Source organism: Girardinichthys multiradiatus, chromosome 2, assembly GCF_021462225.1.
Source record: "Girardinichthys multiradiatus isolate DD_20200921_A chromosome 2, DD_fGirMul_XY1, whole genome shotgun sequence".
NCBI classification, from domain to species: domain Eukaryota; kingdom Metazoa; phylum Chordata; class Actinopteri; order Cyprinodontiformes; family Goodeidae; genus Girardinichthys; species Girardinichthys multiradiatus.
In genome coordinates, this window is record NC_061795.1 from 35,284,226 (window position 1) to 35,305,411 (window position 21,186).

Genomic DNA, 21,186 nt, shown 5'->3' on the forward strand with positions numbered 1-21,186 from the left:
GTCTTATTTCCTATACAAGCCTGTTTTAAACAAATAGTAAAAAACTGAATTAATTGTGCCAACAACTGCAGTTGTATTTATATTGGTAAGGATTTTAAAAACACTTTGATTAAAAGGCAAAATATTGAGTTTTCTAATTCTTTTGAATTTTCTTCTCATGAAACTGCTTCTCCTGCTCTGCTTTTTCACAGCAGAGCAGAAGAACCATATTTGTAACAATGCTATCTGGCAATAAAACTGCTACCATTGATGCCTGATTAACTTTGCTGTACTTTGGCTACAAGGCGTGATTTAAGTAGTCATATTTGTTGGAGGTAGTGGAAATGTATAATTTAAATAGAGAATGTCCATGAAAACTTTCTATTGTGAGGTCATCAGTGTCCCTGGGTCTCTCGGTTGTTGTTTCCCGGCTGTTGATGAACCCTTTGTCTATCATCTCCTGTCTTGAAAATCCAGTCACTTTAAGTCACTTTTTTGACAGTAAAGCAGACTCTATTCGCCATGTTTATTTTGATACCGTAGCTTGGATGGAACCAACCAATCACTGAAGGTGAACACAACTGATACATGCAGTGTGCACAGAGAAACACACACAAAAGAGTACATCTGCAGAAGGGAGCAATGGGACTCTCCACACACACATAAAAATTTGGTGGTAAAATACTTGTACATTTGTCTTAAAAAATAGAAAATGAAAAGAGAAAAATTAATTAAAAACATCTATTGGTCCATTATACTTCATGTCCTCAGTTATGTCATCTAATCAGCATTACTTCAATTATGTGTATGATCTGCATACCAACAATTCTTCTAAATTTGTGAAAAAAAAGTAATCCGAACAAAACCCTTTAAAAGGAATTCATAAAGTCCTGATGTATGATAAAGCAAAAACCTGATTTGACATAAATGACTGTGAGCATATTTAAATTTTAGTCTTTTTATCATTAACATTTGTTGTTTCCCTCTTATTTAAACTTCCTTTCTTAGTTAGCAAAAACACTGTGCAGGAAAACTGATTAAAAAAAAGCTTGTTTATCTTTCAAAAACTTCCACAGATATGGTGGCAAATTAATTAAACACAATAGCCGGTGAATCCCTTTATAAGAGGTAATTTGTGTGTTGAACAGAGTATGGAGATGGCAAAAAAAATTTAAATTTCTTTTTTCTGAGATACATGCAATTTGAGACTTGCCTGTTTATGGTATGTGTTTTATCATTTTCACTTTAAGTGTACATGTAAAATATGACATTTATTATTAAATTATATTTATTTCTTCCCCAACATGCTGTATTGTTCTAGGACTGGTAAGAAGACCTTGAAAGTATTGTCCAGAGGCCTGTAATGATGTGCAATTCTAGATTATTATTCTAGATTCTTTATGAATGTCATTTTGGTATCTAAAGGATATCAAGGACATCAAGCAAAATGAGAGAAATTAAGAAAGGGTAAGATCAGGGGATTAAAGAGGTCATTGGTGTTAGAAGTCAGAAGATAAGCTTGTGTACAAATCTTTATTTACATTCTGCTTGTATATGCAGATGTTTGGTGAAGATTTTAATTAAACCGTTGCCAGTGAGGGTTTTAATATAACTTTCCACAACAGTACTTCAATGAATGTGTTTTATACAAACACAGAATTAAGTAAAATATAATTTTTTTTGTGGCTCTAGTGCCCTTTATTTTTTAAGTTGACAAACAGAAAATGGTGTGGAGAGAAAGAGGGGAAGACACGTAGTAAAGGTCAACAGGCCAGGACGTGAACCCATGACGGCTGAATCGAGGACTGTAGCCTCTGTAAATGGGTCATACACATTACCCCTGCGGTACCGCCGCACCCATGTTTACACTTTTGAAATGAAAATACATTCAGGTAAATCAATTTGTTGAGATTACTGTTTAGACTTACACTATCAGCATCAACAGAACGAGCTCAGACCAAAATGTATATTTTAATAGCATGTTTAAAAACAACATAGTTCACTAAAAGTGCTCTACAGGGTTTAACATCAGTTTAAATAATCTCCAATAAAAAAATGTAACACCATAAAATAAAATCAAAGTTAAGAAACAATTACAAATACCTATAGAATCAAAAATTAAATATTCTGGTCAACTAGAACAAAAGCCCAATAAAAAAAGGCTATACCACACATTAGGGGCTGCCAATGAAAAGGTCTGGTTTTGAGGTTGGATTTGTTCCAAAATGTCATAGTATTAATACAATTAAAAACAAAAAAAACAATGACATTTTACACTAACTTCTAAAACGGACTGGAAACCCATGTAAGGAGGCCAAAACATACATTTATTCCCTGCCTTGAGGACAGGCTGCTTTGTCTTGTGGAACAAGCACCCAATTAGGACATCATAGAGGCATGAATTATTGTCTGAAAGTGACTGAATGGATTGAAGACCTGAACCTTACTGCAAAAACATAGCTTTGTGAAGCTTGTCTTGACTACTAAATAAATCTGTTTCTCAAGTTTAAATGTACAGTCAAGAATTACAGCCGTGTGTTTTAATGATAAAATGGGATTGTCTATTCTTACATGGAGGCCACTGACACAAGATTGTAAGACTTTTTTCATACCACCTTTCAAGACATTGGTCACAGAATGCTGTACAGAAGAAAAATACAATGTGAGTTAATGCACACATTTATTTTCCAAACACATGCTATTTTATATTAGCCATTTTCATCATTGCAACAAACATTTTTTAAACTAGTCACCTTACCTTCTACAATTTTTTGATGAGCAAACAATCCTGCATTTCAAAGGTTTTGCAATGAAATATAGACATATGGAGATTGGGATGAAAACTGAAGCAGTTCCAAGCTCATTCTGTGCACCAAACAAAAAAAAGATTAGAGCCATACCTTTGTTTTTTTTACCTTTTCAGTAGCCTTAAGTGTTAACCCATTTTCATGGATGAATACTAGCTGTGTTGACAGCAAAAGTGGAGTCCATTTTGTCTGGAAATTGTATTTAGTTGCTTTTAACACACAAATATCAACAAACTTCACAGTGGGATACTTTCTACTGGAGAAGCGATCTTGCACCTAGAAACTCAAGGCGGAAGGTGTGGTGGAGTGTCTCTCTAGAACACACAGGAGGCAGGGCACAATGCCAAAAGCATGCTGTGGAAATCACTTTGTTTTGCTCACAGCATGTCAAGAATAGTAGAAGAGCTGTCTTGATGTTTTTTTTTTTTTATAACACAAACAGAAATGTTGCCAGCATTGCGACAAAAAAATGAATAGCAACATGTATTTCAGCAAAAGAAAACACATATCTTTCGACATTTGTGGTAAATTCTCAATTAAATGCAGGATTTTCACATTATCCTCAAATAAAATTTGGAAATTTAATTTGTGGGAGCTGAAAGAAGTAGCACTTGTAACACCATAGAAACATCCAATAAAACTACAGGATGTTAGCTTTATGAGTCAGATGATATTTATTCTATTATAAAGTTTTTTCATAAATATCAACTTTTTTACTCTAAAATAAAAAAATGTGGTTTATGCCAAGGAGATTATTACTTGTTTGTAACTGTTTACATTTCCAGTGTTCAACCAGGTACAGGATTCCTTAAAGGTTTTTAGTCAAAATTGTTTTAATGACAAGAAACATACTCTTACATTGACTAAATTGTTGTTCTTTATCACTAACTGTCACTAATAGTGGCCATAGCCTTCCCTTACTGCTTGGGAAGAATAATCTAGGATCTTGTGGAGCACTGAATATCAGTCCACCACCAATGCTCTGGAGGTTAAAAAAAGACATTAACTTATTTAATATTTTGTTTACCATTTTTAATAACAGACATTTTGTAAAATATAAATCACTTCAGCTTTCATACTCTTCTTTCAGTGGCATAAAGCCATCCAATACTCTGGATAAAGAAATAAAAAGCTTTGCAGCCCTCAAGTTTAATTAATGGTGAAGCTGAGTATTAGTAGAGTCATACAGACTGAACACAATTAAAATTGATTATTCAGACATAATTTCAGTGCAAACAGTGAAGCCATGACAGGTAAGCTTTATTGGTGTTCTCTCCTGCTTTTGCTGCCTGTTTCTGTTTTAATGCATGTGACAGTAAATGTCATATGACTGGATTTGGTCCTTTTAAAGAACCCCATGCATCACTGAATGCGTATCTTATTAATATAGTTTATGCTGCATTTACCATGCAAGCGTAGTTGTGCATGTAACTGCGAATGCATCTATTATCAGAGTTTGACTCTATGCCTTTAGCAATGTCTGTCACCATCCCATCAAAGAGCTAGAGAGTAAACCCAAATATATATAAACACCACCAATATATATTGTATATCTGTCTCACATTGTAATGGTGTTTGGACACATTTGGCTTAAATAAAAACCATTCCTGCATTACCTTGGTAAAACAGTTGACAAGATAACACTTAGTATACATGTTAATATCCTTTATGGATGTCAGGATGTGAGATTTTGGACTTTGTTTGTGGTTTGGTGTTTTTGTTTTACTAGATGCTCTTGTTTGAAGTTTTGTATTCTTGTTCATCACTTTGTGTTCTGACAATTCTGGTTTCCCTTTGCCTCCCTGTCTGTTCTCCTCTCATCATTAGTTTTCCTCTTTTAGTTTTTAATTACTCAGTTTCTGTTCCCTTTACATTCATTGTCCCTCTTAGCTTTGTTTCTTCTGTTTATCTTTATTCTCCAATTCCTCCTTTAACAGGTTAGCTTTAGTTACTGTTTACTTTTATTCTAGTCATCTTTTCTCCTGTTCTGCTTGGGTCTGTGTTTCTCCTTATTGGTTAATCTGTTTCACCTGCTCCCTCTGCCTCCCAGCCTCCTTGTGTCACCTGTTCCCTGTTCCTCTGATTACCTGCCCTATTGTTTCTTGTCTACTTTTGTCTGTTTTTAAATTTGCCTTCATCCTTTGTTCCACGCAGTGTCGTTATGTCTTTTCAATGTCCTCATGAGATGTCTTTTGGATTTTGTCCTTGAACTGGATAATCTTGTCACCCTGCACCTCACTTGCATGTAAGTGGACTCGCTTTAAATTAAAGGAGTTTTTGACCACCTCTGCTTTTCTCCGTGCTTGTCTGCCTTTTGGTCCACCACAAAAATAGAACTATGACAATGGAAGTGTGTACCTTTGATTCAGTTTTGTAATATTTTATTTTATTATAATGACTTTTATAAAAGTCCATGCAATTGTATGCAGCAGCAGCCCTGTACAATGTCTGTCTTTAAGCAATTCTTGACAATATACCTGCAAATCAACCTGAACCTTTACAATTTGTCTTTACCTATCCTACCTATGTCGTAACCGAATCTTAGGGCGTCACAAATTGAACCAGAAAATTTGCAAAATTCCAGGAATCCTCACAAATTCTAAAACTTAGCAATATATATTATTCATGATCTGTGTGGAATAATTGCTATAGGGAAAGTACAATGCTTCATGCTTGCCTTATCAGATAAAGAGGTTAGCATATGTTCTTCTGGATGTACTTACCATGTTAGCAGTTTAAAACTTCCAGCTCACTGTTTTGGTCAGGTGAGGATGCATTGAGGGGAGCGGCTGAGTGGCATTGTTTTTGCAGGGCATCTGCCAGAAGAAGAGCAACAATTTAAGCAAATAAGAATTGGTCAGTTTATATTGATTTTAATGCAAATGAGTGTCTTTGAATAATTCTTTTTTTTTCTATCAATTAAATTGATACTTTGTTTATTATTACAACGTTACATGCACTACGCTTGCTTGACAGCTACAAAATTTAGGCAAGTGCTAAAATATTGTAATGATGACCCGATGATAACGTTACTTAAACCCCTGCTGCACTATGCTCATGCTCTGTCTGCCCTGATGAAAATTCATTCATTTCTTCAGGCTGAGCACTAGCGGTTTACAATTTCCATGTTCATGTTCTGGCCCTGCATCCTCAATCATTTATCTTATAATTATTTGATCACTTTGAGGCACTTATAGGCTGTGTATATCGCACTGAGCCCAAAATGGGTAGTTGATTTTTAAGGACTCTATGGAGAAAAGACTCTCTTAAAGTGCCAGAAGATCATAAGTTTTCTTTGCATGTAGACTGTTGTTCCACATGTCATCCTTAATAGATCCCTTTTAATTGCTCTGCTTTTTCCACTCTGGAACAGAGCTGTCAGAGCATATTAATTGAAATTATTGTTAAAAACTATTAAAATGAAAAAATAGAAGTTAATTCAATCAAGATCTTCTTTGCAGAGTTATGAAAAACCATGAATCTAGATAATATGTAATATTCAATGATGGGTATTTTGAAAATGTGAGTAAAAACAAAATAACATTAACAAAACATATGAAGTGGACACAGTCATTCTGTAATGCCACTTAAGCAGTCAGACCTCACATACTCGCTGAAGGGTGGTTTAAAGCTTATGAATTTGGTTTTATCATTTCGAAAGATAAATTATGTGCCTTTTATGCTCTTTTATTCTGTTACCCTGACAACACTCGCAAAGTCTAGCTTTGAAGGGGTAATGCCAAATGATATTTTGCAGCTTGAGACACATTTTGATTGGTTCCGCTACAGCTGATAGATTTTGAAAATCCAGAATATTTATGGGCCAACAAGGTGAAATCCATTTTTGTCAAAGGATGCCTGGATGACTCAATCTTGGACAACTTGTAGACACTTAGATCACTTTAAAAACATCAATGTATAACTGAACTCCACAGAAACAAATTTGGTGAAGATTAAATGCTTCAAGTGATCTAGATATTTCCTTAGACACTGTTACAGTTTCTTGAATAATGCCTGTTATATGGTTCAGGTAGAGAAAATCATGCATTAATGGTGTTTTCTGATGGTTTACATAACCTGGATTTTATAACAAAACAAGTCTCTAGATTTTGGTTGTCTGTCCAAGAATATGTGGTCAGGTGCATCTACATTAAAAACAGTCAGTCAGACACATAAAAGTACTGAAAGCAAGAGAAAAATACAAAAGGCAGAGCATTGGACAAATGAAATGAACCAAACATCGCCTCCTGCCTCAGATTCACCCTGCAGATTTTGGAGGTCTATGGTCACTGAGTTCTACAAATGATGCTGATGGCCTGTGCATTTAATTTGGCACCCAAAAAGACACAGATCAAACCAAGATAATTTCAAAGCTTTGCCCTGGTTTGCTTGTGAGAGAAGATGCACTGAAACACATATGAACACATATTCTAAAACAGCTGATGCCACAGCACTAACCACTACCAACTGCACCTAGAACTGCAAAAATAGCATCAGGTGTTATGGAGTGTGATAGAAGGAAGAAAAAAAATCCTGCATGTGTAAAGTAACTAAACAGACACAACCACATGCACAATAATAGTGTTGCAATGGAATAACAATTATCTATACTAAAACATCACTGAATACACTAAGAAGAAGTTTTAGGTGTGACCAGTGTGTCATATAATGACATTTATGTTGACTTACCAATTTTGCAGCTTGTTTATGCTTGATACACTGGTAATAAACATCAAGAATTTGTTTAAAATAATTAGGTAAATCACTCAATGGTACTGTATTTACTTGTGTTGTTTAATAAAGGTAAGATTTCATGATGTACAGTACAGACCAAAAGTGTGGACACACCTTCTCATTCAAAGAGTTGTCTTTATTTTCATGACTATGAATATTGTAGCTTCACACTGAAGGCATCAAAACTATGAATTAACACATGTGGAATTATATACTGAACAAAAAAGTGTGAAACAACTGAAAATATGTCTTATATTCTAGGTTCTTCAAAGTAGCAACCTTTTGCTTTGATTACTGCTCTGCACACTCTTGGCATTCTGTTGATGAGCTTCAAGAGGTCACCTGAAATGGTTTTCCAACAGTCTTGAAGGAGATCCCAGAGATCCTTAGCACTTGTTGGCCCTTTTGCCTTCACTCTGCGGTCCAGCTCACCCCAAACCATCTCGATTGGGTTCAGGTCCGGTGACTGTGCAGGCCAGGTCATCTGGCGCAGCACCCCATCACTTCTTCTTGGTCAAATAGCCCTTACACAGCCTGGAGGTGTGTTTGGGGTCATTGTCTGTTGAAAAAAAAAAAGATGGTCCAACTAAACGCAAACCGGATGGAATAGCATGCCGCTGCAAGATGCTGTGGTAGACATGCTGGTTCAGTATACCTTCAAGTTTGGAAAAATCCCCAACAGTGTCACCAGCAAAGCACCCCCACACCATCAACACCTCCTCCTCCATGCTTCACGGTGGGAACCAGGCTTCTTCTTCTGTGCCGCACAAAGACACGGTGGTTGGAACCAAAGATCTCAAACTTGGACTCATATGACCAAAGCACAGATTTCCACTGGTCTAATGTCCATTCCTTGTGTTCTTTAGCCGAAACAAGTCTCTTCTGCTTGTTGCCTGTCCTCAGCAGTGGTTTCCTAGCAGCTATTTTACCATGAAGGCCTGATTCACACAGTCTCCTCTTAACAGTTGTTCTAGAGATGTGTCTGCTGCTAGAACTCTGTGTGGCATTGACCTGTTCTCTAATCTGAGCTGCTGTTAACCTGCGATTTCTGAGGCTGGTGACTCGGATGAACTTATCGTCCGCAGCAGAGGTGACTCTTTGTCTTCCTTTACTGGGGCGGTCCTAATGTGAGCCAGTTTCTTTGTAGCGCTTGATGGATTGTGCGACTGCACTTGGGACACTTTCAAAGTTTTCCCAATTGTTCGGACTGACTGACCTTCATTTCTTAAAGTAATGATGGTCACTCATTTTTCTTTACTTAGCTGCTTTTTTCTTGCCATAATACAAATTCTGACAGTCTATTCTGTAGGACTATCAGCTGTGTACTGTATCCACCTCCTGCACAAATAGTAAATGGTAAATGGACTGAACTTATATTTCCAGTCATACGGACAGCTCAAAGCGCTTTACACTAGAGCCACATTCACCCAATCGCACTCACTAACACTCACACACCGATACACAGATCGGTAAGCAACTTGAGGTTAAGTGCCTTGCCCAGGGGCACATCGACATATGGCAGGAGGAAGCTGGAATCGAACACACAACCTTCTGATTGCAAGACGACTACTCTTCCTCCTGAGCCACAGTCGCCTACAACACAACTGATGGTCCCAACCCCATTTATAAGGCTTGATATCCCACTTATTAAACTTGACAGGGCACACCTGTGAAGTGAAAACCATTTCAGGTGACTACCTCTTGAAGCTTATCAACAGAATGCCAAGAGTGTGTGTAGCAGTAATCAAAGCAAAAGGTTGCTACTTTGAAGAACCTAGAATATAAGACATATTTTCAGTTGTTTCACACTTTTTTGTTCAGTATATAATTCCACATGTGTTAATTCATAGTTTTGATGCCTTCAGTGTGAAGCTACAATATTCATAGTCATGAAAATAAAGACAACTCTTTGAATGAGAAGGTGTGTCCAAACCTTTGGTCTGTACTGTATATGTAAAAATATTTTCCATCAAGGCACTGAAAAACTATCTCCAAGTATCACTGCTTACAATAATTAAACAACACAACTGATAATTGGGAATTTTCTGGCACAAATGTACAACATAAAATTATTGTATAGTAATTATCTTTACAGCACCACTTCGGGAATTATTTTACATTACCGTAATACACATGATATTGAAGTAAAACAGGAAACAAGAATGTAATTTTCGGTTGTATCTAAATTATGACATGAGCGTTCACATTCACCACAGTCTATAAGGCCTGAACCTCCCATAATTACGGTTAGGTTTCAAATCTCGAGAATGGATTGGATTCATTCCAAATCTCCTAGAATCATTCAAATTAAATTTCAAATTTCGATTCCCAGTATCAATATCCAGTCCATCGACTGGAAGAAGCCGGTGAACACCAACGAAGACGAATCTGCAGGAAATGTGTGCGAAATAAAATAAATAAATAACCAGTCAGCCCAATGCAACACTTGCAATACGTTTATATCATCCAAAAGAGGGTGCATGATCAAAATGATTAAACAGCTCTGGATTCAAAGTTTAGAAGTAACAGAGTGCACCGTCTTTTATGCACTGCACCGGCCTTCCTACGCTGCCTCTTCCTCAGGCTCCGAAAACAGCCTAGTGCCACACAGTAAAATACATCTTATACAAACATTGAGGCAGTTAACAAGTTATTCTTGGGGTCAACTTAAAGCAAACACCCAGCTAACAGTAGGTTATGTATTTTGGCATAGATAAATTACCTGAAATCGCTAGCATTAGACAGGCAGTTGATATTTATATGGTACTTGGTATTTGGTACCTTGAATCTCATCAAGAAGCTAAAGCAAACCTCCCATGCTATAGAAAGAAAGAAAGAAAGAAAGAAAGAAAGAAAGAAAGAAAGAAAGAAAGAAAGAAAGAAAGAAAAGATTCATCCCATGCTCATGCTCCTTCCCCACAACTGGTATGAAGTGCGTTTCCATAGTATTGGACACCCAGCTGGGGAGAATTGAGTATATTGGTCACCAGGAGATGGTTAAGTTGAGTTCCTCAGCAGCAGTTAAAGCTTAGAATACATTTCTCATGCTGTGAAAAAGAAAATCTGGCATACCTAGCAATGATGAGAAAAAGAGAAGGAAAAACATGAGCAACCTCCTCGCAGTTCTTAAAATATAATTTTTCAGTAATCACAGAAAGACCCAAAGAATTCAGTGCCTCAGTGTAGTAGTTTTAAAGTGGTCATTAAAAAACAAATTTTTGATTTTGTGTACATACTTCTTCACATTGCAAGATATGCCTAAAGCACGAGCAGACGGTTAAAATTACTTCACGAAACACATTTTGTAATAATAATTAAAAAAATCTCACCTGCATTCTTTCATAGTGTTAATGAGCATATATAAATATTAATTATGTATCCTCCTACACAGCAAGGCTGAACTGATGCTGGAGGTACAGAAAGCTCCTATATTTATTTTTTAACAGCATTTCTAAAATGTTCCCCTTATTACAGAGATAAGAACAAAAACAAAAATAGCACTGACAGATGCAATTTGTGGCATGTCATCGGACAAACACTAACAAAAAACAAGACCAAACATGTTAAAGAGAAAAAAATAAATAAAATTGGCTGCATCTTATAGGAATAGAAAGCAATACACATCCCAATGTACAAGCAATCTTCCAGAGGGCAAAGGGGCTGAAGAAGCTGATCCCATTCTCAAAAACATCACAAAAATGTACTATTCCCTTTCCAAATTTTGTACGTCAACCTTCAAATAATCATGTACATTCCCATGTACATTTGTAACCGACTATATAAACTTCTGTGTGGATAACATCATCCCCACCAGAACCATGAGATGCTTCCCCAATAACAAACCTTGGATCACCAGTGACCTGAAGGACCTGCTTAACAAGAAAAAAAGAGCCTTGAGAGAGGGAGACAGATAATTATTGAGGATTATACAAAAGCAACGTAAAGTTGAGATAAGAGACAGCAAGGAGGTGTACAAGAAGAAGCTGGAGAGCAAGCTCCAGCAAAACAATATCAGAGATGTGTGGACAGGGATGAAGAAGATCACAGGCTTCAAGCAGAAGGATGATCAGACCAATGAAGGTCTGGACAGAGCCAATGAACTGAACACATTCTTTAATAGGTTCAGTTCAGAAACAAACTTTGCGTCCTCCTCTCCTGCTCACAGCCAAACAGACATTCCATCTTCCTTTGACCCACAGGACCCACAGCTGTCCAGTAACACCTCACATTTTTTATCTTCCACCTCAGCCATAGACCCTTCTGCTTCTACATGTTTGCCTTCAACCATATCAGAAGATGCTGATGCTTCCTTTGCTTCCCCCTTCCACCTGTGTGTCTCAAGAAGTCAGGTGAAGAGACAACTGGAGAGACTGAATAGGAATAAGGCTGCAGGTCCAGATCATGTCAGCCGTAGAGTCCTAAAGGCACCTTAGACTGGCCCAGAAGAAGGTTCCGGTGTTGTGGGAGACCTCCTGTCTTGTTCCGGTACCAAAGAAAACTCACCCATCAGTCCTCAATGACTATAGACCTGTTGCCCTGACATCTCACATCATGAAGGTCCTAGAGAGACTCCTGTTGGCCCACCTGAGTAAGCAAACAGTAAACCAGGACCCCCTTCAGTTTGCTTATCGCTGTGGAGTTGGAGTTGAAGATGCCATCATACATCTGCTTCAACAAACCCACTGTCATCTGGACAAAGCCAGTAGTACTGTGAGGATCATGTTCTTTGATTTCTCCAGTGCATTTAATACAATCCAACCTGATTTGCTTTGTCAGAAACTCCAGAAGACTCAGGTGGAGGCCTCAACAATCAAAGATCAAAGACTACCTGACAAACAGACCACAGTTTGTGAGACTGAAGGGTTGTGAGTCTAACCAGGTAGTCAGCAGCACAGGAGCACCACAGGGGACGGTACTCTCACCATTCCTTTTCACTCTGTACACCTCAGACTTCCAGTACAAGACAGACTCCTGTCATCTGCAGAAATACTCTGATGGTTCTGCAGTTGTGGGGTGGATCAGAGATGGACAGGAAGCTGAGTACAGGAAGGTGGTGGACCACTTTGTGGCATGGTGTGGAAACAATCATCTCATTTTGAACGTGACTAAAACAAAGGAGATGATTGTAGATTTTAAGAGAAACAGGAATAAGTCAAAAACTATTTCTATCATGGGAGAAGAGGTGGAGGTGGTGGAGGAGTATAAATACCTCAGTGTTCACCTGGACAACAGACTAGAGTGGAGATGCAACTGTGAAGCCATCTACAAGAAGGGACAGAGCAGACTGTACTTCTTGAGGAAGCTTAGGTCCTTTGGTGTTTGCAGCAAGATGCTGCATATCTTCTATACGTCTGTTGTGGAAAGTGTGATCTCTTCTACCATCATCTGCTGGGGAAGCAGCATCAGAGCCAGGGACTTAAAAAAGCTCAACAAGCTGATAAAAAAGGCTGGCTCTGTTCTGGGGACTCCTCTGGAACCTCTGGAGATCATTGTGGAAAGACGGATTCTTCATAAAATGAAGAACATTATGGAGAACCCTGAGCATCCTTTTCATGAGACTGTCCTACAACAACAGAGTGTCTTCAGTCAGACGCTTCTTCAGATCTGCTGTAAGACGGAGCGCTACAGGAGATCCTTCCTGCCCACAGCCATCAGCATCTACAACGGCTCTTTGAGGAAACCTTCATAATATGAGCTATAACAACACTTAATTTCCCTTTGGGATTAATAAAGTATTTTTGAATTGAATTGAATTGAATTATTGTTTCACCTATAGAGTGATCGATTGCTTCTAATTAAAAGAGCAATTAAAAAGAGCCGGAATAACAATGTATGAACATGTTAATTTCAGACCATGTTGCAGTCATGATGCAATTTGCAGACACAAATAACATACAGAAAAAAAAAAAAAAAACTTAAACAGTTGACATTTCTCAATTTTGTATATGTCAAGTTTTTTAAGTTAAGTTTTATACTTAGTTTTTCTTTTGTGTGTGTGTTACCACTAAATTTGGTGTTGTAATTGTTTGCACAGTTGAAAAGTGTTTGTTAAATGAAATACAATTTTTGTAAAGCAGTGCTGTACATTATCTTTAAGTAGAAAAATAGTGCTCTGAGTTCATTGACAGTGCAGTCATTGGAGTTTCTGTTGACAAACAGAGGGGTTGGGGGAGGTGCTGCAGCAAGTTATACAAAGTTATTCAAATTCCAGGGTGATTCTAACAGAACTTTGAAGCTTGTTTTCTCCTTAAAGTATTTTGGAGAGTGCCAACATTCAAATGGTCATATCTTCTTCAATTCGTGTTTGATTTCCACATGTTTGATATCATAGGAAAGCTTAGACTCCACTCTTTCAGAATCTGTAAATAACTAAAAATGAACCTGTTCCTGGGTTTGCCACACCCTGTCACATATATCAAAATGCTTTTTAAAATAAAACAGCTGAACCAAATTATAAGCCCAGATGCTCCTCACACAACTGGGTACCAAAAGATTATTAAACATGACATATGTTAATGTTGTGGCACTAGGAACATGTTTTGAATTTTAGGAAAAAGTGTGGTTTGGATTTTACCAATAGATTAGTGCATTGATTCAAAACACAACAAATCTGGCATCAAAGTCAGTGTTTTCAAACGTCTTATAACACATTTATTATCCATTGGCACAGCATATGTGGAACTAAAGGTTGTGGTTCAATAATGCATTTCAATTATTTAAAAGCAGAAATGTCCAAGTTTCTCCACAGGTTAGAATACCACCTAGGAAAGTCCAATATTTCTCTCTAATCACCACCAAAAAATCCAAGATGGCTGGCAAGCATATAAAACTTAGTGAACAGCGCAGAAAAAAATGTGTTTTCTGCACTTTTGACAATTTATATCTTATTAAATAACAAACTGCACTATGCAACATCCTCTAGTGAACACCTATGCTTGGAAATCAAAAACATTCCATAGAAACTCATTATTAACATGGATTGCTAATAGTTAACCTGGTCAATGAGCATATCAATTAGCAACAACTCAAATGTATATGTCTCAGCTGTAAATAGTAAATTCAAACAAAATCAAGAACATTTTATGAAGAAATCCTTCAGTTTTGAAACCTGATTAACAGTTTCTTTAATAATAATAATGGGCAAAGTTGCAAATACACAAGTACATTAATCCAGCATACAAATATAAACATAGACAAGTTATGAATTCTAAAATGTTAATGTTTCTGCTAATTGTCTCAGATTATTCAAATTACTAAAATACAACCACAGCAGAATATAATTTGAAAATTATTTTGGATTTCTGCTTGTTAGATGGAACGTTCAACAAATATGGCCTCCCTAAACCTTCAGTCCTGACAAATTGCTGGTGGACAAATTACAAGGCTTCAGCTGGCGGCGAACAAAAGCCCAACTGAGGGACATGCTCAGCTGGCAGACATTTAACTTTAGCTAGAGACCCTGCAAGTGAGTGTGTATGTGGTAAAAGGAAAGGGTGACACAGAGACTCCATGTTAGCAGTCACATCACATCACAGTTTGCAACCACATTGATTAAGAGAGTTAACATGCAGGCTAATCTGGACATGGGGCAGATAAAATGATTACAGGCAATGGCTGATTTCATGTGAGGTAACAAGAAGACTTTAAAGATTATTTCCATGCTCTCAATGTGCTCCTTCCATTCCCCTTTTCTGCTACAGCTATGTCATTCATGTCCTGCTTTTGTAGACACTGGTAAATAATGCAGGCTTTATGTACATGATTGATTACTTTGAAATAGAATCAATTATAACAAGTGTCTTTGAGTCCACATTTCTATTGCAGTAAGGGAATAGCATATTAGTATACTGAATGTACTTAGTGTACAGTACATGCGATGCGTGTTTTATTTATTTCTCTGTGTTTAAGGATGCATCCCTTGGAAAGTTTCAAAGTCGGTTCTATTGTCAACCCTGACCTACTGCAAGACTGCAAGAGCTGGAGCTATCTATCAGAGCTGGACATGTCTCCCATATGCAAACAGACGAATTAAATATGCGTCTCCCACCGGATCCATGAGCAAAAATAAATGCTTGACGAGGTGAAGGAATTCTGTATAGTAAGATCAAGATTAGAAAATGCTCATGAGGTGCCAAAGTAAAAGGACATGCAAATATAAGGATAAATGATAGAAAAGGTCAAGTGGGTTCAGTGGGGTTGAGACAAAGCCCAGCATAAAAACTCATACCCTAGCCTAGGGTAGGAAGTCCTGTGACAGTAAGATATGGATTTATCCCTTAAGGGTCTGTAATCATTGAAAGTGGTTGTACAAGAACCTTATTCTGCACAGCTGTGTGGCACTTCTTTGCATCACTACAGAGCTGTCGTCCTCTAGGAATGATTAACCCAGAAGAGCTTTATATAGAAAGAAAGGAAGGAATAGATTGAAGGATGCAGAGGAAGGAAAGAATGAGAGAAGGATCTGGGCATGGAGGACATTATTGAATTCCATGGAGGGTATACTCTTTACCTCTGCACATCAAAGCCTGTTCAACACCGTTTAGCAATCTGTCTGCTAATTAATCATGGACTATAATCAGTTAGAGGCACTGGAAAATTATGTGTTTGTGTGTGTCTAGGGATGTGGGTACATTGTCTGTGGTTCAGAAATAGTTACACAGTAAAAATGAAAGGCACAGACAACATGTAATTTGCAGCCAGAGTATTCTAGTCTGCTACAGTTTTCATGCAATGTTTAAGCTGGTATATGGCTGCACCACCCCGCTGGGGAGAACGGGAGCATTTTAATTTGATCTCTATAGTGTATTTGTCCTTTTCAGAATGCAAAGCAATTTTTTCAGCTTATGACTTGGCTCCGGATTGTTACATCTGCTATGAGCTTTTCCTCTTTGGAACTCAATCAAACAAGGAAAAGTAAATCATCTGATGCTGATAAAGTACTTAGTTAAAAGGATTGCAGGATTCATTTTACTGATACTAATCCAATCTTGTAAATTGATTGACTAATGTGTTATAGGAAGCCTTGTCTGCAGCTATTCTGACTAATTTTGACACGGTTGCAGTGGCAGCAGGGGTGGGTTTGGTTATCAACTGACACAGAACACCAGCCAAGCCTGCTAGCTCACATCCAGCCATCAGCGCTAATCTCCTGCTATGTGCTAACAATAGCACTGATGTTCTGGCTTTCTGAAGGAGCTTTGCTTGCCCTGAGCCTGCTTGTTTGTGCAATTTCCCAGTGGCCAGCTGCCTTTAGCTTTCCCATTATAAACGAAACAGCAAAACTGAAATCAGTAGGCATATTGTTGCTTCCCTGGAATACCTGTGTGACTGAAGGCACATAGGTAACCAGTTCAGTGCAGAAGGAAGCAGAAGATTCAGCATTGTCTGCTTAATAGATTACTGAGATAATATAGAGTTTGAAGGAATTTAATAGAGTGATCACTTTAAACTAAGGCAAACCTTTTATAATGACGCGAATCAGAAAAAAAGTGCCACAAACAAATATTTAATAAAGGACTTAAAGATTTGACTGACGCAATAAGCATTTCAATAGCCTTAGCAGAAGAAAAGTCAGAGTTTAGTATATCAAAGAATACATTAGTTGTTTAACTTTATCCACCAATTTATACTTTTTGTCTACCCGCTTAAGGTAGGGTCACTCATTTCTGTCACGAAGAGACATTGAGCAAGATACAGAGTACACCTTGAAAGGTTGCCAGTCTACCATCGGGCAATATAAAGACACAAAACCATGTATGTATGTATACACTCAAGCCTAAGGGTAATTTAAAGTAACCAGTTAACCAAATATGCATGATTTTGGAATGCAGGAGGGAACTGGAGTACCGAGAAAAATCCTACACAAACACAAAGAGAACATCAAACACCATCAAGAAAAAGGACCGGATTCAAACCGATGTTCTTACTACAGGGCACCAATACTAACAACTGTGCTAATGTGCAGCATGTTTACATTTACAGCCAGTAGATAAAATTATTTAATTAAAAGCAAATTAACTAAAGGCTAGTGTAACTTTGAAAGCTTTTAATTTTTTTTTGGACCTAAAATACATTGTTTTTTAGGTTTCATTGGCATTTGCTAGTTCTCCACACATAAAATGTCTCAAGGACAACCACAACAAAACTATTGTGGCCGTGAAACACTGGACCAACTCTACACCCTCTACTGGGTGCTTGAGGGTTCATGGGAGTTTGCCCAATCAGTCCACGTGTTTTGTGGAACTGGAGAAGGCATTTGATCCAGGAGTACGGAGTTGGGGGCCATCCAGTTGTTTTTGCAAATGAGTGTGAGTTTGAAGCAGCTGGGATGACGATCAGCTCCTCCAAGTCCAAGGCCATGGTTCTCTGAAAGGGTGGCTTGCCCTCTTCAGGTTGGATGGGAGTTCCTGCCCCAAGTGGAGGAGTTCAAGTACCTCAGGTTCACAAGTGCAGGAGAATGGAGCGTGAGCCCGACAGATGGATCGGTGCGGCTGCTGCTGTAATCGGGACGTGGTGCTAGTCCCTTGTGGTGAAGAGAGCAGAGCCAAAAAGCGAGGCTCTCGATTTACCGGTTGGTCCACGTTCCTACCCTCATCTATGGGCATTACTTTTGGGTCATGCCCGAAAGAACGAGATCCCAGATACAAGTGGTTGAAATGAACTTCCTCCACAGGGTGACGTAAGGGCACTCCCTTAGAGATAGGGTGAGGAGTTTGGCCATCTGGGAGGAGCTCAGAGTAGAGCCCCTGCTCCTCCACATCAAGAGGAGTCAGATGAGGTGGCTCAGGCATCTGTATCAGATGTCTCCTGGACGCCTCCCTCAAAACACGCTGGTCTCTCGGCTGGCCTGGGAACTCCTTGGGCTCCCCCCGGAGGAGCTGGAGGTGGTGTCTCGGGAGAGGGAAGTCTGGGCGTCTCCACTGAGTGTGCTGCCCCGCAACCTGGTCCCAGATGAAGCGGGAGACAACAAGTACGAGTAAAATATCAGTGAGAGATGGGTATTAGAAAATATATATTAAAAAAAACTCTGAATAAATGTGTTAAATGTCAAATTTGCAGGCGGCTGTAGAACCACAAATAGTGTAAACACTGTCTATGAGAAAGTCCTTAAAACATAATATACGATAAATTAAATGCTTTTAATTTCATCCAGCAAGGACTTCTAAGGGACAAGCTGGAGCTGTCAGGAGTGGACCACCACGTGTCCATGCAGATACTGGACTACCTCACTATCTGTCCACAGTATGTGAGGACACCTGGCTATGTCTCTGACAGGCTGTTCTGCAATACATGGGACCTGCAGGGAACTGTGCTGGCACTGTTCCTGTTCACCCTCAACACTGCAGACTTCACGGTGCTCAGGTAGCTCAGGTGGTAGGGGTTCGTCCCGTTACATTGTAGCCAACATTGTGGCTATAATTTAGCTTACCACTGTCAGTGTGTTAATCTGTGTATGAATGGGTAGATGACTGATTGTAGTGTAAAGTGCTTTGGAGTCCTCAGACTTCATAAAGCGCTTTACAAGGGTTTATCATTTACCATTTACCCTCAACTCCCCAGGCTGCCACCTACAAAAGGTTTCAAATGATTCTGCCAGAGTCAGTACTCAGAGTACAGTAGTCACACGACTTTGTGGACTGGTGCCAGCGGAACAACCTCCTGATCAACGCAGGGAAAACCAAGGAGGGGGTCATGGATTTCAGCAGGCCACAGACCCACCACACTGGTGAACATCCAGGGAACTGACTTTGAGATAGTGGATTCTTTTAAGTACCTAGGTGTTCACCTGAACAATAAACAGGTTTGAAGCAGACTGTACCTGCTCAGGAGACTGAGATCTTTTGGATGCTCCTTAAGGGTGCTCCTGAAGACCTTTTTTGACTCTGTGGTGACATCAGCCATCTTCTGTGTTGTTTTATGTTTGCGCAGCAGCTTATCTAGAGTTGAGAGGAAGGGTTTAGATAAGCTCGTCAGGAAGGCCCCCTCGACACAGTGCAGGTGGTGGGAGATAGAAGAACTCTGGCAAAAGTAACATCACTGATGGAAAGTGTCTCCCACCCCATGCATGAAACTGTTGCAGAACTGGAGAGCTCCTACATTGACTGCCGCGGCCTAGGTGCACAAAGGAACATTATCACAGATCCTTCCTCGCAGCAGCTGCTAGACTTCATAACAATCACTGCTCCCTACAGTCTCAATAAGTGTTTACATCCCTACTGTTATTTGCACATTTGTGTTTCATAGACTGTGATTTTTTATGCACAGATATACATGCACTTTTTGTACATTTTCTAAATCACCCTACTCAGCCACACCTTTTTAATGCTATGTTTAATAACTGTACTTTACAGTCACTTATTATTTTTTTGTTTTTATATTTATTACCTTTGTGTGGGTCTGCATGCTAATTGCCTTTTACTTAGCGGTGTACTATGTGTTGATTTCCTGTACCCTGTGTAAAATACCACATATTAAAGCTTTAATTGTTTATAGATACAAATGTTTTCTTTTTTACAAGTACACAATCTGGTTTAGCTTCAGTGTTGACACCAATGCTTCTCTGATGTGCATCTTTATATTTCTGTCAGCTGTATTCTGCATAAATACACTCTTTATTTTGTCTGTTAATGCGGATAAACTATCTAGAATTCTTACATCTTATCACAATTTTTACCCTTGGAGCTTATAGTCTATATTGCCAAAAGTATTGGGTCAAACCACCAAATCAATGTATTTTGGTGTTACAATCATGGGCAATCTATGGCTGCAGATGTATAACGTTTGGTGTGTAGACATTTGAATGGCCTGCATGGATTCTTGAATGCAACCTTCTTGAACACCTTTGGGATGATTTAGAGCGGAGGCTGCAATTCAAAGTTGTTTTTGCTGGCAATGGTAGGTCTATCAACACATCGGACCTGATAGATTAAGAATAGGATATCATCAAACTTCATGTACATGTAAAAGTAGAAAAAAAAATACTTTTAGAAATATAGTGTATATATCTGTGTCTGTGTCTTCTTGGGTTTTAACCTGTTTTTAAGTTCAGGAAGGTATTAAATTAAATGACTGATCCATTTTGCTTTCAAATAAAAATAAAAATTGTTTGCAAGAAGCAAGTTTTATCAATGTATCTATAAAGAATCTCATAATATAATTTCCCAATCCAGTTACACAAAGGTTATATAAGATAAATAGTATTCTGAAATAACATGAACATGCCACCAGTTTTACACTTGGCAAGCTGCAGTTCTTGCTGAATGGTCTAAATGCAGATATTGCATTGGTGTTGTGGAACTTTTGCCTTTTTAGACTACAGAAAATTGTTAAATATGTATTCATCAAAAATATTATAAATGGATCATTTGATTGTCTTTGTCCATGCCGGATTTAGTTTAGTTTTTATACCCATTGAACTGAACATTTTCATTCTCTTTGTGATAAACATTAAACTTATTTTATTTATTTTCAGCAATTGTCATGTCATTAACTTATGAATTATAATTAGATTTTCTTCTCAGCTTTCTAGTTCTTTTGTATGAGCTAATAGTACATATTGTGGTATACTGTAAGATGACCAACTTTTATTAGGTACTTTACTTATAGCTCTGATTTTGTTTACAGAAACATTCTCATTGAATACTTTGTTGTGTACAAAGTTGAATGT

At 38.2% G+C, this 21,186-nt stretch overlaps 1 protein-coding gene across 12 annotated transcripts in view; it reads right to left on the minus strand.

Annotated features, from left to right (window-relative positions):
* The window catches only part of LOC124855429 (leucine-rich repeat-containing protein 4C-like), a 238,572-nt gene that overhangs the window by 56,014 nt on the left and 161,372 nt on the right, over positions 1-21,186 (minus strand). For 10 of the 12 annotated variants that reach the window (XR_007035089.1, XR_007035090.1, XM_047345333.1 and 7 more), the window contains one exon: positions 5,510-5,602. The exons of 1 other annotated variant lie outside the window; for it this stretch is intronic. The gene's annotated coding sequence lies outside the window, so the exon portion shown is untranslated. Of the gene's footprint in view, positions 1-2,479; positions 2,620-2,737; positions 2,845-5,509; positions 5,603-21,186 lie in introns of those variants that run through there. One more of the 12 variants, XR_007035092.1, reaches the window with a different exon arrangement.